The 15,738-nt window shown below is 46.2% G+C and overlaps 1 protein-coding gene across 1 annotated transcript in view; it reads right to left on the bottom strand.

Annotated features, from left to right (window-relative positions):
* Positions 1 to 15,738, bottom strand: part of LOC114496469 (homeobox protein cut-like 1) — a 345,941-nt gene that overhangs the window by 180,801 nt on the left and 149,402 nt on the right.

Below are 15,738 nucleotides of genomic sequence, written 5' to 3'. Positions count from 1 at the left end.
CATTTTTGTACCAAATTCAATGACAAAAAAAAACAAACAAACACTTTTTACCAGTCTCGTCTTAAACAAATATGGCACAATAATGACCCCCAAAGATGCCCACATATGGATTCCCGGAACTTGTGACTGCAGTAGATCACATGGTAAAAGGGGTGTCGCAGACGTGACTAAGTCAGGGATTGAGCTGGGAGGCTTCTCCTGGATCATCTAAGCGGATCCAGGTCCTTCTATGAGAGAGGCGGGCAGGGGTGCGAGGGTGGGAGAGGACACGAGGCAGAAGCAGGGGTGAGAACGATGTAGGGGCCGGGACTGAGGCCGAGGCACACAGGCGGCCCCGGGAAGCTGGAGAAGGCAAAGAAACCATTCTCCCCTGGAGTTTCTAAGACAACTCTGCCAACACTTCATTTCAGCCCAGTAAGACCCATTCTGGATTCTGACCTCCACCATGGTCGGATGATAAGTATTTGCTGTTTTAAGCCACCAAGTCCATGACAGTTTGTTATAGCAGCAACAGGAAACACATGATTCGATGTAGCCCGCTGTCTTTTCAGAGAGACAGAGGACACGATACACACCTGAAGGGGAAGTGAGGGAGAAGAGGATAAAAAGGGAGAAGAATCATGGAAGAGAGATCACAGCTTAATCCCAGGCAGGGTCAGCGGTACAGCCTATGCTTTAATCACAAGGAATAAGCCACGCCTCTCGGTCAGAAACTTGGCAACTACAGGTATTGAGGCAGGAAGTCTAAACACACTCGATTTCAATGTGCAGCGGGGTGGAGGGCATGACATGGCCTGGACTCTGTGGAGGGGAGGGTGAGGACAGAAAGAGCCCTCGGGGCTCTGGGCTGGTGGGCTGGCTACCCTTCTCTCCCGCTCGCTCTCCTGGGGAAGGACAAACAGGCAGGACGGTCACACTGAGTTGGTCACACTGCAAACACAAGATGATAGATGGAATTTGTTGATTTCTAAAGTTGCTGACTTTGATGAAGACAATTCGTTAAGGAGGTGTGGCTGTATTCCCGTGTCCTCACTAAGCAGTGTGGTGCCAACGTGCGGATCCAAGTGGGTGAAGAGCTAACATACTTCCATGGAGCTGGTTCCAACAGGATGTCCGTGGGGTGGAAGCCTGGCTTGCACAGGCGAGTGGAGAACCTACCTCTCAGAAGGCCACAACCCTGTATTAATCTAATTTTAAAAAATAAGATGTGAACAGTTCAAAGACAATTATCTCAATGTGACATGTGCCTTCCACCTGCCAGTGAGAATGATAGCCCCTCTCAGGCCTGGGCTTTGGGAAGAGCCCTTCCCTTCTCAAGGAGCTATAGCCGAGCCCCACAGCAGGCAAAGGGAGTCTGGGAGCCCTGCAGGTGGGCTGCAGGCCTGCCTCGCTATATCTGACAGCTGGTAGCACCTGGTGGCTCTTGAGAGGGGTCCCTAAGGCTTCCAGCAGGTCTGGGTGGGATACTGCACAACTGGATGCAGCCAGGCCCAATGTCACGGGCTCTCCTTCCTGTTCCTCCCCGAGTCTATAAAGGAGGCTGTGCGCAGTCAGGCGTGCATCCTCTTCCCTCCAGGCTGGGGGCTGCGAGAGGGCATGGAATGGGTGTCAGTCCCCCCACCCCCTTTCTAGCATCCAATGCAGGGCTAGGTGATATTTTGCTGAGGAAACCTAGGCACAAGAGGCCTTAAAACTTCAGAAAGGTGTGCAATGGAAGCTGGTCACATCTCATGCCAGGTCTGATGTTCTCTTTTATTGGAGGGGCTGATCCTACCGCACAGTGGCCCAGTCCCCATACTGTACAGCAGGGAGCCTGCAGGTGTGGGTACTGGCTTGGGGCACAAGGTGTCCTCTGTGGCCCATGGACTGACTGGTCAGCAGAAATGTTGTTTCCCTTGCTCTTCTGGCAGCCCTATGATGCAAATGTTGGACCTCTTGAAGTTGTCCCAGAGGCTGCTTATACTGTCCTTACTTGACAGTCAAGACTGACTTGAGCATCAACAGGGTATTGCTATTGAGAGAGTGAGTGTGGCCTTGGGATGCATTTATGGGCATGTTAACCTGTCTCCCCCTTCTCATGCACAGGGAGGACCAAAAGACATGGAGACTTCTGATCAAGATGGAGATGTAAGTAAACATGGCTTGTCTCCTTACATAACCACATCAGAATTACAACTAAATGATAGAATAACCATCACTCAGAACCAGCAGAAATTGAGTTGAATGGAAGTCTGACAACTACGGAATTAAAGAAGTCACATCCATGTAGACTGATGGGAGAGGCGGAGACACGGAACAGGCTTGTCCCTCATCGATGTGTGATAGATAAAAATTTAGGAGGGCTATCTCAGGAGCAAGGAGTCCCAGACCCATACCAGGTCCTCAGACCAGGATGCCAGCACCAGGAAGATAAGTCCCCATAATTTCTGGCTGCAAAAACCAGCAAGGATTGAATTGGGGGAAGAAACTGCTGGGGTCTGAAGCAGTTCCTGTTAAAGAACCCACAAACTAACTTACTCAGACTCACTACCTCTGAGCTCTAGCACCAGGTAGCAGCTGGAAAGGCACCAGTGGAATATGGGGAGGAAGTGAAGTGTCTGGCATCAAGGTGAGAGCTGGGGGACAGCATCCTTCCAGACAGAGAGGTAGGCAGAGGCCATTACTCTTTGCTGAGCCCTCCCTGCTCAGAGCCACAGAGCCAGAGGCAGGTGCCATATCTGAGACTCCATCAAACTGGCTAACACTGTTTACCCCACTCTGGAGATTCCCTGAGTCTCTGACCTACCCAACTTAGTTGTTAACAGTGGCTTTTCCATATGAATTGCTGGTCTTGGCTCAGGCTTTATAACTTCCTAAATCATCTCAAATAAGCAACTGCCGGCTTCAGTGAGGCCCCAGCAGCTGTACCCCTTGCTAAGTGGCCCCAGGCCTGGCACTAGCAGCAGCCAGCCTAGACTCAGAGCTTGGCTCCACCTGAGAATCTCCAGCCCAGAAGAAGTAGCAGCCATCTCAGATTGCTCTGTAGCTCAGGTATGGTGGCCCCAGGCAATACACAGGTGGGGGCTGACCTTGGCCTGCACCACCCAGGAAACTCAGGGCCTTCACACCCAGTGGACAACTATAGGCCATGTTGGGGGCACCACCACCCAGCCCCTGCACAGCTGATTCTCCATGGAGGGAGGAAGTTGGTGGTCAGTGGTCACAGCCAGCCCTTGCAGCTGACTGGCCCGGGTACATCCCTCCTATTGACCTGCCAAAATCAAACAAGGCTCAACTACAAGAGGAAGGTATACTCAGCCCACCCAAAGGGTGTACCTTGAGTACCCAGCTTGGGTGATAGGGGAGGCTGTGCCACTGGACCCTACAGGACACTTACTAGATTAGGCCACACTAACAAGTCATGGAATCATAGCAGCTCTACCTAACACATAGAAACAAACACAGGGCAGCTGCCAAAATGAGGAGATAAAGAAAAATGGCCCAAATGAAAGAACAGATCAAAACTCCAGAAAAAGAATGAAACAAAATGGAGAAAAGCAATCTATCAGATGCAGAGATCAAAACCCTGGTTACAAGGATGCTCAAGGAACTTAGTGAGGACCTCAACAGCATAAAAAAGATTAAGCTACAAAGAAATGATACACTAATTGGAATAAAGACCAATTTACAGAGAAACAATAGTACAGTATAAAGCTGAGAACCAAATCAATGATATGGAATGCAAGGAACCAAAAAAACAATCAATCAGAACAACAAGAAGAAAAAAATAAAAAAAGTAAGGATACTATAAGCAGTCTCTGGGACAACTTCAAGAAGTCCAACATTTGCATCACAGGGGTGCCAGAAGGAGAAGGGAAAGGGTAATAAATTGGAAATCTATTTGAAAAAATAATGAAAGAAAACTTTCCTAATTTGGTGAAGGAAATAGACATGCAAGTCCAGGAAGCACAGAGAGGCCCAAACAAGATGGATGCAAAGGCGCACATTCCAACACACACAGTAATTAAAATGCCAAAGGTTACAGATAAAGAGGGAATCTTAAAAGCAGCAAGAGAGAAGTTAGTTATCTATCATAAAATGGTCATAAATACATAACTGTTAACAACTGAATCTAAAAAACAAACCAAGCAAATGAGAAGAACAGAGACAGAATCATGGATACATAGAGCATTTTCATGGTTGCCTAGTGGGAGAGGGGTGTGGGTAGATGGGTGAAGACGTGAGGGGATTAAGAAGTATAAACAGGTAGTTACAGAATAGCCATGGGGATGTAGAGTACAGTGTAGGAAATAGAGTAGCCACAGAACTTATACACATGACCCATGGACATGAACAATGGTGTGGGGATTGCCTGAGGGACTGGGGGGTGCTGGGTGAAGGGGGTAAAGGAGGCAAAAATGGGACAACTGTAATAACAATCAGTAAAATATACTAAAAAAGAAAAAAAAGACACAGAATGGGTGCATGAGTAAATAAACGAAGAATAACCAGTCTCTCAAAGAGTATCAGTAACTGGGCAAGTGAGTCCGCCTAAAGGCTGGCTCCTATTCCAAGGCAGCACTGCCCAACAAACGTGAATGCCAATCACTTATATAAGCTTAAAGTTTTCTATGGCTATATTTAAAAAGCAAAAAGAAACAGATGAAATTAATTTTAATTTCATTTAACCCAATATATCTACGATACTATCACTTACCATGTAATTCAGAGAAAAGTTAATTAACAAGATAGTTTACATTCTTTTTCTGGTTATTAGGTCTTTGAAATTTGGTGTGGATTTTACACTTTAGCACATCTCCCTTTGGACTGGCCACATGTCACATGTCCCCTCTCACCCAGGTGCTCTTGGTCACACAGTCACTGTCTTTGCAGCTGGGGACTAAGAGAGGCCTTCTCAAGTCAGGGGTCTCCTGGAAGCCCCCTCTTGAATGGTCAGAGGGGGAGGGGAAAGGACAGGATCAAGAGAAGCAGGAGGAGAGCTGGGAGAACAGAGGGTTAAGAGGAGGCAGTCTCAAGAGGGAAGAGGTGCTTTATTAATGCTGCCACAGAGGCTGGAGAAAACTACTGGATTTAGTAGCAGGGAGTTTTGGTGGCACCGAGAAGACCTTGAGTAGCACTGAGGCTGGAAACCAGCCTGTGAGGGGCTGAGGGTGAGGGCGTTCCGAGGAAGAGGCTGTAGTAAGCATTAGGAGAGGGAAGGTAGAGAGGTTTGGGGAGCGCCATGCGGCAGAGCGTCTCTGGCAGAAGTTAACAATGCAGCAACTCGCCTTATGCATGGGGGCTACATTCCAGACCCCCAGGGGATGCCTGAAACTGTTATTGTTCTGAATCCTTATACATACTATGTTTTTTTTCTTATATATACATAGCTTTTCACTTAAAAGGAAGCACCTTGCAGCTTCTGTTTGGCATATCTGAACGGCCAGCATCATTGCTCTTGTGCTTTGGGGCCATTATTAAGTAAAATAAGGGTTACTTGAAAATCAGCACTGTGATACCAAGACAGTTGATCTGGTAACCGAAACAGCTACTAAGTAAGTGACTGGCGGGTGGGTGGTGTATACAGTGTGGAGGTGCTGGACAAAGGGGTGATTCATGTCTCAGGCAGTACAGAGTAGGATGGCGTGAGATTGCATCACACTACTCAGAAAAGTGAGCAATTTAAAATTTATGAACTGTTTATTTCTGGAATTTTCCATTTAATATTTTCAGACCCAGGGTGACTGCAGTTGCAACCTCAGTGAACAAAACCGTGGATGAGGGGGGACTGCTGTAGTTATCACTCGGTGAGTGTCTGTCACGCGCCGAGTGCGGCCGCAGGGGCCTCAGGTGTACTGGTCTCATTTGCTTTTCACAACAGCCAATATTTCCTAGATAAGGACACTTTAGGCTCAGAAAAGGACATTCGTCCAAGGTCACAAGACTCTGTAAAGAAATCAGTCACTTTGACCAGGTTTTGGTGAAGGGATGACATATAGGGGCCACCTGGACAGCAACTTGGCGGGAGGAGGGGATGACCCCGCATGCATATCACTGAAAAGACTCACAACAGGCCCCAACTCAGAGGGGAAATGGCAAAGCTGGATGGGGTCACAGGAGGTGAAGGTGGTGGGGCCAAGGCATCTGAGACCACTGTGGGAGAAGATTAGGGACAGCACGAGTAGGGGGTACCTGGGTCTCAAGTCTCCGGCGCAGGCACAAGTCTCCAGCGCCCTAGAGCTCGGCCCACAAAACAGTGACTCTTACCTAACTAGGCTCATCCCTGCCGACTGGCACAGGGCCAGTCTCCCGAGAACACCAGCTTTGAGAAGTGTAGAAGGTGACAAAGGTACTTTCGATGACAGCGCCTCGGAAGGCAGGAGAACCACACCTCTCGTAATGATTGTAAATAAACGCACCTCTGCTGTCCCTGCCATAACCAACACACTATATATTAATATTTCGCAAGTCATTTCTTTGGGCATTTTCACGCCTCATGACAGACCTGCTAAAATAACCTTTTAGATATTAAAGCTGGGTGTGTGTCCCTACTCACACACACACCAATTTGAAGACAGCTGAAGAGAAAAAAAAGCACTAAATATTCACACCCATACCCACACACAAACTGATAAAAAATTACCCGTTCCAATTTTATTTTTGGCAGCTTGAGAAATTCCTCATCTAATTCTTCTATCTGCGATTATTACATGGTTTGATACTAAACCAAGGACGCTCACTGCTGACCCCTGGGCCACTCCATCACCCAGCAGAGAGGACGGACACAACTCACTGCCCCGTTAGAACTCAGCGCCCTTTGCTGTCTGGACAGCGCTGCCGCCGCAGCCGCCCCAGCCGCCGTGTGCAGTCCCAGGCTGAAGAAAGTAGGGTCCAGGCCACTCAAAACCACACTGGTGTGAATTGTAATTAGGGATATAACACAATTACAAAACTTAATAACTTGGTTACACACAATTCAGTGATGGGTTTTTCAACACTATTTTAAATTTGCTTCCACCCTGTTCCATTTATTGAGCAAAAAGCAACAAATACCTTGGCATGCAGAAGTGGTATCTTTGAGATGATTAATACTGGAGGTCTGTTGGTGAAGTCAGAAGAGTGCATTTCTACCTCCTCCCCCTCAAGTACAGTGCAAACAATAGGCAGTGTTTATAGAGAGAAGGTTGTGTGTGAAATGAATTTTCATTATCCTCCAAACCACTGATTCACAACTCAGTTTTTAGATTAAAACATTGAAAAGAAGAATGCTATTCAGGAATTTTTCTATGTAATGATGGGTGTGGGAGAAAACTATTCTGATTTAAAAGCAAAAGAGAAACAAAAACACAAAATCGCCACACAGTGCTCAGGTGTACCTGTGAGGTGCAAGCAGGAGACGTCCCAAAATATACAGTCTGTGGACTCATACAGTGTGAACCTTTGGCTTTTGGCCCACTCTGGGTGGGCGCTTATGTGCTTTCTGGAAGACTCTGTTCCCACCTTGGGGCCTGGCACTGAAAACACCCCATGATGTCTCTCCCGTACCACGGATTCAGAGCTGGTGGCTACCAAGGTGTGGGAGTGTCCAGGAAAGACTGGTGCCCAGGACATGCCGTTCAGGTTTGGAAGGACAAGCAGATGCAGGGGAATGGCCCGGGCATTATGCATAACCCAAAGGAGCTAGGAACTACAAAGGCATCTTCGAAGTCATAAAATGTCTCTATCTTTGAAGTATTTTGTAATCCAGATTTTTGGGGATGTTTGACGGAATTTTACGATTTCTTTTGTTCCACGGTAGTTCACGCGCACTCCTGTGAAACGATGCCTACAATGAAGTGCACAGCTGTTTGGCTGCAGCTCTTGGCAGTGCCTCACCCTCTGTGGGAGTGGCCCAGGCTGGGGTCCTGTCTTCTTTGGGGACAACATGGCCTCCTCAAGAGCACTGGGGGCTGGACTAGGCCACCTCTGAAAGAAAGGCTCCACTCAGCGACTGGCACAGGGCTGCCACCCCCTGCCCCTGGCGTGGCTGCAGGAACTGGTAGGAGCTCAGCCCCAGGCACTGGAGGCACTGGCGGCAGAGGCTTCACCCCTCCGGCTCCTGTTTTTGAGCTGCCTGGGCCCCGGTACCCTCAGCTCCCCCTCTCCCCTTGGCCCCAGTTCACATTTTCTTCATTGTGTCTGGGAGGTAGATGGTGGTAGCCCTTGAGAGGGGCCAGGCAAAACACAAACGACTGGCTTGCACTGAAACCCCTAGGAAATGTTTGTGCATGAGGAGGTTACATGTTATACCCAGGGCTAAAAAAGTTATCTCCAAATGAGCCTACTAACCCCCTGGTTTTCCCCTCATTACTCAGGCCTCAGAGCAAGAAAATTCTAACTTGAAAATGTTTTTAGGTATACTACCAGTAACAGTTCATTGGTGAATAATTTAAAAAAAAAAAGAAAAGGAAAGCAGATTCAAAGTGGTTCCACTCCCACTGACTTGCTTTATAACGCATTTTGTGGAGTGCAAGATTAAAGCAGCAGCGACCTGGGTCCGCCCATGGGAACTCGAATGGCTGAAACTTCTCTCCCAGGCCCCCGCTTGTCCTCCGATGATGTCTGGTGAGTGGAGTTCAACTCTCCCTTCAGCCCTTCTAAGTATCTGACAAGCCCACTCATCTCTCCATGCACCTTCTTCTCCACTGGTGTTTCTCTCTGGACCCAACACCACTCTACCCATTCCTGTGACCTCCTAGGCAATGTCCTCCTGCCCGGGATCCTTGCTCCTTGGGCCACGCCCAGTCTCGAGTCCCTCTCTTGCTCTAGACGCACAGCATCTGTTCGTTGTTCCAAGCCCTCGTTAGTGTCTCTAATGCCCAAATTTCACTCTCAAGATTCACAATGTGTAAGGAGCCACCAGAAAACCCTCGGTTGTGTTAGAACAAAGTTCTAGAGAAGAAAGGGGATTCTAATAAGAGCCACTGAATTATATTCACTCCCTCTCCTCAGCTAGCTGAGCTGCCCCAAAGAAAGGATTCTAAAGATCTTTAAAAATACAAACAGATTCCAGAGTGTACAGATGCCAGATTAGGGCAATCTGAATGGAATACCGTATTTTTTGGACCATAAGACATGCCTAGGTTTTAGAGGAATTTGGGAAAAATTTTGAAGCAAAAAAAATGTGGTAAAATATTTAACATGAATAACATAATATTTCACCAATGTAAATGTAAACAGAACTCAACAACAGCACTAACAACCATTATTCCTCCCAGATTGTGGGGGTGGGGAGTGCATCTTATAGTCCAAAAATATGGTAATTTCCTTTTAAAGAAATTTCTATACAGAGAATTTTCTTAACGAAAAATGCAAACAAGATTAATTTCAGAAACCAAGTTCACTATTTACAAGTACATTAAAACACAATAAATACAACATTAGATACAAGTTTGCAGTTAAAAAAACTACAAATTTTCTAAAAGTAATAGCAAATTAGTAATTTGTTTTTAAACCAAGACAAACTGAAATGAGAAAATGACCTCTTTTCTACAACTTAAAGCCAAAATACAAAGACAAATTGCTTGAAAGCAACTAGCTACTAATTTTTCTAACGTCTTTAGAACTCTAAAATATCTGGTTGATGATAGAATTATATTTATTAATAAAGAAAAACCTACACAGTGTACCATATCTAAGGCTAGTCTTATCGACTACGCAATGTAACAGTTTGCTTTCTTATTGACAAGCCATCTCTTCTGAGAATAAGTTTACGCCTACTTGTCAAGTGGATTTTTATAACGTCCTGGGGGCACTGATAAGATAATCACAATTATCTCTAAGAGAAAGGTTACTCTTGGTTCTCATTTCCCTGGATATCATTTCAGAGAGCTAGAATTCTCCCTTATCATGTACATAGGAAGGAGCACAGACCATGTGTGGGGTTTTTTAAAAATAAGACAAGATATATTATATGACGCACAGATAGCAGAGCTCAACTTGGAAATACAGCTCAGTGAAAACTGAGGTTGCTTTTTGCTCCGGGGCACTGAAGCCTTTGCTTCCCGTCCCTCTCATCACCTGGAGATGCGGCATGCAGCCACCCACGGGTGGGGCACCGCAGCTCTGGTTACTTTTATATAACATAGACTCCTTCCAGTCCTTTGTGACAGAAAAGAGAGATTTTCAACTGAAGTGTTAAATAAAGAATATCTTTCTATACAACAGCAGACAGTATGTCCCTGCAATTTCTCAAAAGATTTTAGTTCACAGATTTGAGAAAATTCCATTAGCTTTAATTATTTATCAGCAGTCAATTTAGATTACTGTTCTTGACCTATTTTTACAGTGTACGGGCCACCCAGCAATGAAATAAATGAATAGTCCTTTTCTACAATGGTTGATTTTCTGAAATAATAGAAATCTAGTTTAAAGAAGGAATGAAACCCCAAACATATAATTACCACAATATATAACCTGCCACACTGCCTTTGTAGCTGGATAAAATGCATATCTTTGTGAGTTTTTTGGTTATTAAATAAGATTATCTTGAAAGGGATAAACTCACTCATGCTATAATTTCTTCCCATTTAAATTTCTTTGCTCCATTTAAAACATGTTCTGTTTCTTGGCAGAAAGTCTCTAATACTGATGGATGCGCCTCCAGTACTGTGTCTAATGAAACTGCGTACCAGGAAGGCCTGGGTCTGTGCAGCTGGAGCAAGGGGGGAGCACCGGGCAGGGGGGTGGGGGGTGGGGTGGAGTGCGAGGCTCGAGCAGAGGGCTCCTGGTGGTTTGCAGCAAGGGCCAAGCCTGGGGCGTTGGAATGCAGAGGGGAGGACCTCCGAGTTTCTGGGCAAAAGCAAATGGTAGTGTTCTTCAGAATGACTCATTTGATGATGAAAAGTGGCAGGATTATCAGATTGGTAATGCTGGAACTTGGACCTAAGGTGATAAAGGCTGAGGACGGTGCCCAGGACAGGGGCTCTGGTGGAAAGGAAGATCTAGCAGCAGCATGTGGCAATACCTTAGCAGCAAGGGAGAGGCCAAACGTCGCTGAGCCAGTGGTCCTCAGTGTACTGTCTGGGATTCCTGGCTCCCTCAGCCCCTCCCAGGGGTCCCCAAGGTCAAAACTGGTTTTGTCTTTCCTACTCTCATTTTCTCACAGATGTACAGTGAAATTTCCCAGGTGCCATGTGACACGTGATGATGTCATTAGGTGCTTGGGTATTCTTGTGCTTTAAAAGTCTGTTGTAATTGCTAACTGTCAGTAGTGACAGACACAAAGGCTCTCTGGAGTCCTCCTTTTTCAGAGACCAGAATGTTAGAGACATGGCCGCTCTAAAGGTTTCTGGTCTGGGAGCAGGGACCGCATCCAACTGTTGTCAGGACGTCAAGGCTGTTGGTTGGTCCCCTGACGAACCACCAGTGTCCCAGGAAGTGGCTGGGACCGCCAGCAGCCGCCGCCTCTGGGCATGGCAGCCCTCACCCGGCCACGTCTCATGGAGTCTGTGGGGGCCTGAGGAAGGAACCATGGGCTCTTAGAGCTTGGGCTGCTGTCACCCCTGCCTGGTGGCATAAGGGCTTCCCGTAGGACTCTCGGTGGCCAAGGGTTCAGTGGTAGGGCAGGGAAGGAGGCAGCCCAGGTTCCTGTGACTAACTTTCTAAATGCATCTGACTTGCCTTCTGGTCTGATTTTAAAACATTCTTCCAGGTCACTTTCTGAATAAATGCTTATGTCTAAACTTTTAGTTTTGTTTCAGAACTTTGAAAATACTGCCGTGATTTGTTTCTGTATCTACTCATCAATAGGTTTTAAGTTTGTCCAAAGAGAGAAATGACATGGCATACACATGATGTATTACAAAACCATCTGAGTATTTACTACATGCAGTAAATAAGGTAGCCTCCGTCCCCTGCCCTCCAGGGCCTTACAGCCTCGTGTGAATGACGAACGAAGGCTGGACTCCTGACAGACTATTGAGGGGCCACTCCTGGGGCAACTGACGGTGCTCGGTCCACAGCAGACGGTCAGTGAGTACCTGCAGATTGAACGAGTGAACAGATGCTCTTTCCAGACTCATCAGCAAGCTGACCTTTCATGGGAACCGCTGCAAAGGGGATTCATGTGCTAGACGAGGCAAGTGCCCCAGAGATGCCTTTTTGCCCTGGGGCTCTCTGAGAGAAACCAGGGCACGTGCCTCCTGCTTCACCACGCCTACTGTGCAGTTCGCTCCAGATCCTAGGTCCTCCTGACATATAGACAAATAGGCTATTTCAAACTGGACTGCAGAGTCAACTCCAGGGCAGCACTTCTACTTCTAGGAATTCACCTATAGGGATGATCAGAGATGTAGGCAGAAATTCATGCGTAAAATACTTAGCATGTGTTTATAAGAGAAAAATAAGAAATGACATAGATGCCAACAGTAGCGGATAACTGTTTACTAAATTATTAAATAAACTTAGTAAAGGGATACAATGGTGTATTAGGTAGTAAGATTATCTTCAAAGAGTAGCTAATACCATGGAATAATGCACACACCAATTATTCAACAAGTATTTGTGGGGTACCTCTTACAGGCCCGCAGGTAACAGGCTCTCCTTTTAGTGGGGTGCGAGACATCAGTCAAACCCCCACCCATGGAAGAACACTCCACAGCACGGTGAAGAGAAAGCATTTATGAGGTAGGCCTGGTCCAGGACAGCAGGGGGGCTCCTCTGAGAAAGACCCATGACCCCACATCTGGAGTGGGAGTACAGGCTAAATTTGAGGAAGAGGGAAAAGGAGGCCACAAACTACAAAATGAGTTTACAGTATGACCCCCACGTGGTAAAAAAATGAATGAACAGAGATATGTATTTGGACGAGAATGGCAAAAACTGTGTCAGTGTTAAGTGGTAGATGAATGGAATTGTGGCAAATTTTTAATTTCTCTTGTCTTTAAGTTAAGTTGTATCCTTTGATACCAAAAACATTCTTTTGAAAACAGAGGATAGGGATGAAGTGATAGTTTTAAAAAGTAAGATGACTCTTTGAAGGGTTACAGAACGACCACAGCTTCTCAGTGCCGGAGTCCCCACACACGGCCAGCACGCAGCCGGCACCGTCCCAGCCTGCGCAGGGCCCCCAGGGGCCGTGTGCGCTGCACCTGCTGATGCATGGCCAAACACGCATATTTCTCCAGAGGAGAGTTGTTTTATAAGTACAATGAGTGGTGGCAGGAAACACACTGGACAATCGTTAGCATTATATTTTTTAAATTTATGCAAAATACTAAGGTTGGGGAAAAACCATGCTACCAAACAGTATGTACAGCATAATCTTCAGTTTTAAAATATATTAAAATTTACGAACAAAAAAAGGTTAGAAAGATCTAAGGCAACATGCTAACATTTGTGTCTTCGATCTCCTTTATGCTTTATGCAAATTCCTATAACAAACATTTGTACTTTGTACAGCCAGAGGACAAAATCACAGATCTTAGACAATGTTGGGGAGACTTCAAAATAACATCTCAAACCAACACCGAAGAGGAAAGGAGAGCCCACACGCAGATCCCACAGGAGATGCTGGACTCAGCAGGCAAGTCACAGAACGAGGACGATTCTGCCAAGGAGACAGAGGGGATTCACAGTCGGATCTGAGACTCGGTCCTTCCCAGTCCTGCTCTCAGTGTTCTCTGGCTCCCACCCGAAGGCCGTCCTTTAAGTTTGTTCACCACTTGTGTACAACCTGCTTACTTAAAACTAAGCAACGTGGGAAACATACACCTTCATCTTAGCTGAATAACCAGCACATATTGTTTATTAATATTTACTCACCTCACTCCTGCAGAGATGCTCAGAGGAGGAATTAATAATAAATGATAGGAAAACCTACTTGTAGACACTGAGCATGCCGTCAGTGCTTTCTCACACACTCACTCCAATGCACAAGTGGAAACAGAGTCGGGGTCCTTCCCTGGCAGGGTCCCATCTTTAGCAGTAGAACAAGGTACCAGGTGGAACCCTTAGCAACCAGAAGACCCTACAGGTGTGGGGTCCAAACAGGGACTTTACAATTTTTACACATTTTTTCTTTTAGAAAATACTATAGAACCATGGAAATATGAAAGGTAAACCCCAATTTCTCCATTTCTAAATGGAATCATTTATATCATACAGTTGGAAACCAAGTCCAAGAAACATGTGACTCAGTGGGAAACGAAGGAATTTAAACCTTTGGATGAGATCTGGTTTAAAGGTGGTCAGAGGCCTCCCGGTGGACTACCTCGACCTAGCAATTAAGGAGAAACAGAAGCTTTCAGGGCAAAGAAAGGCTTCCTGGTCCTCGTCCACTTTCGCACATAGCAGACTCGCACGCTGCCGGGAAGGGAACCACTCCCCCACCCTGCACTGCACCTCAGGAAGTCCATCTGAGGGCACCAGGAACCACCTCCTTAGCTTTAACGGTCTCATCCAGGAGGTCCCAGGCCATGGAGATCCTAGAGGCCGGGGATGAGGTTCATGATGCCCTGCAAGGGTGGGGAGAAAAGGTGAGTGACTCATCATGCTGGTTATGCTATGGCCTCAAGGTCTGAAAGATACTTCACGCATTGACTTTTCACTCTCGTTAGTCTCCATAGCTCAAGGAGTATGTCTGCAAAGCAGTCTTCTTAGTATTGATGTGTATACCCAACTTTGTAGTTCAAAGCTTGTGTGCGCTTTCAAAATTAGCACATTTCATGGGAAATCCTCAGTGGGGAAGAGTGGCTTTGTGGTGGGAGTAAACAGTGTACTGAGTGTCCCTTTGGAAGGCCATACACGAAACGCCTAAAGGCACTCAGAACAGCACTCCACTGTGAAGGCCATAGGAGTCGGTCTCCTCTGGGCCGGCTGCCCGTGAGGTGCCAGGGTCCTGCATGGCAAGAGCCAGGCACAGCTTGGAAACCACCGGACTTAGGGAAGCAGAGGGCTGGGCATTCATTTTTAATCCTGTCCCAGGGAATGGAACTATGAATGACAACAAATTACACCCAATTCCATCATAGATTAAAGCTACAAGAACGTGTATGCACATGAGCAGCTCAGTGGAAAAAGCACAGATCCCTTGATGCCCAGTATGGGAGGGAGAGGAACTAGCCACAGAAAATGCGCTGGGTATGCGGACTTGGGTCTGCAGAAAAGTGCTAATGCAGGGAGAATTATTCCGTGTTTTTGATAAACAAATGGCTTTAAAATAGTTTTGGAATTCCTCTAGCAATCCTTCTCCGGCCTGTTACCAAATACTAACTTTTGTATTGCCCTGGAATTTTCTTTTAAATACACAGTATGGCTACATTGTAGTGAAACAATTCAGGGAAGAGATACAGTTTAACAAGTTCTATATCTCTTGGCTGGAGCTGCTGGTCCTGCTGGATGAATCATAGAGAAGTCCATAAATGTCAAGGCATTTGCACAGACTTTTCTTTTCTTACCATATACGGCAAATATAGATCTATTTATCTCCAATCATCTCAACTTGAGCTTGAGCATTTTTCTTACCTTACTGCCTTTCTTAAAAATTTCTCTTACTCTATGACTCAGTCGCATAAGGGAGAACACCCGAGCACAGCGCTGACATTTATAACCCCAGGCTGGGGTGTTTTGTTTTGGTTTTCTTTTTTGTATGAGGACAGCATGTTTTGCATTGGTAAATATTTGAGGTAGGTCATAGTACCTAATTATTTACATTCTTGCTATATCTTAGCTGAGCAACACAGGGTATAAGGATTTCCACAAGAATTTAACCTGAACACA

This window comes from Phyllostomus discolor, chromosome 3, assembly GCF_004126475.2.
Source record: "Phyllostomus discolor isolate MPI-MPIP mPhyDis1 chromosome 3, mPhyDis1.pri.v3, whole genome shotgun sequence".
Lineage (NCBI taxonomy): Eukaryota > Metazoa > Chordata > Mammalia > Chiroptera > Phyllostomidae > Phyllostomus > Phyllostomus discolor.
The sequence above is the reverse complement of the archived record's forward strand: the minus strand, read 5'-3'. Positions and strand labels throughout refer to the sequence as shown.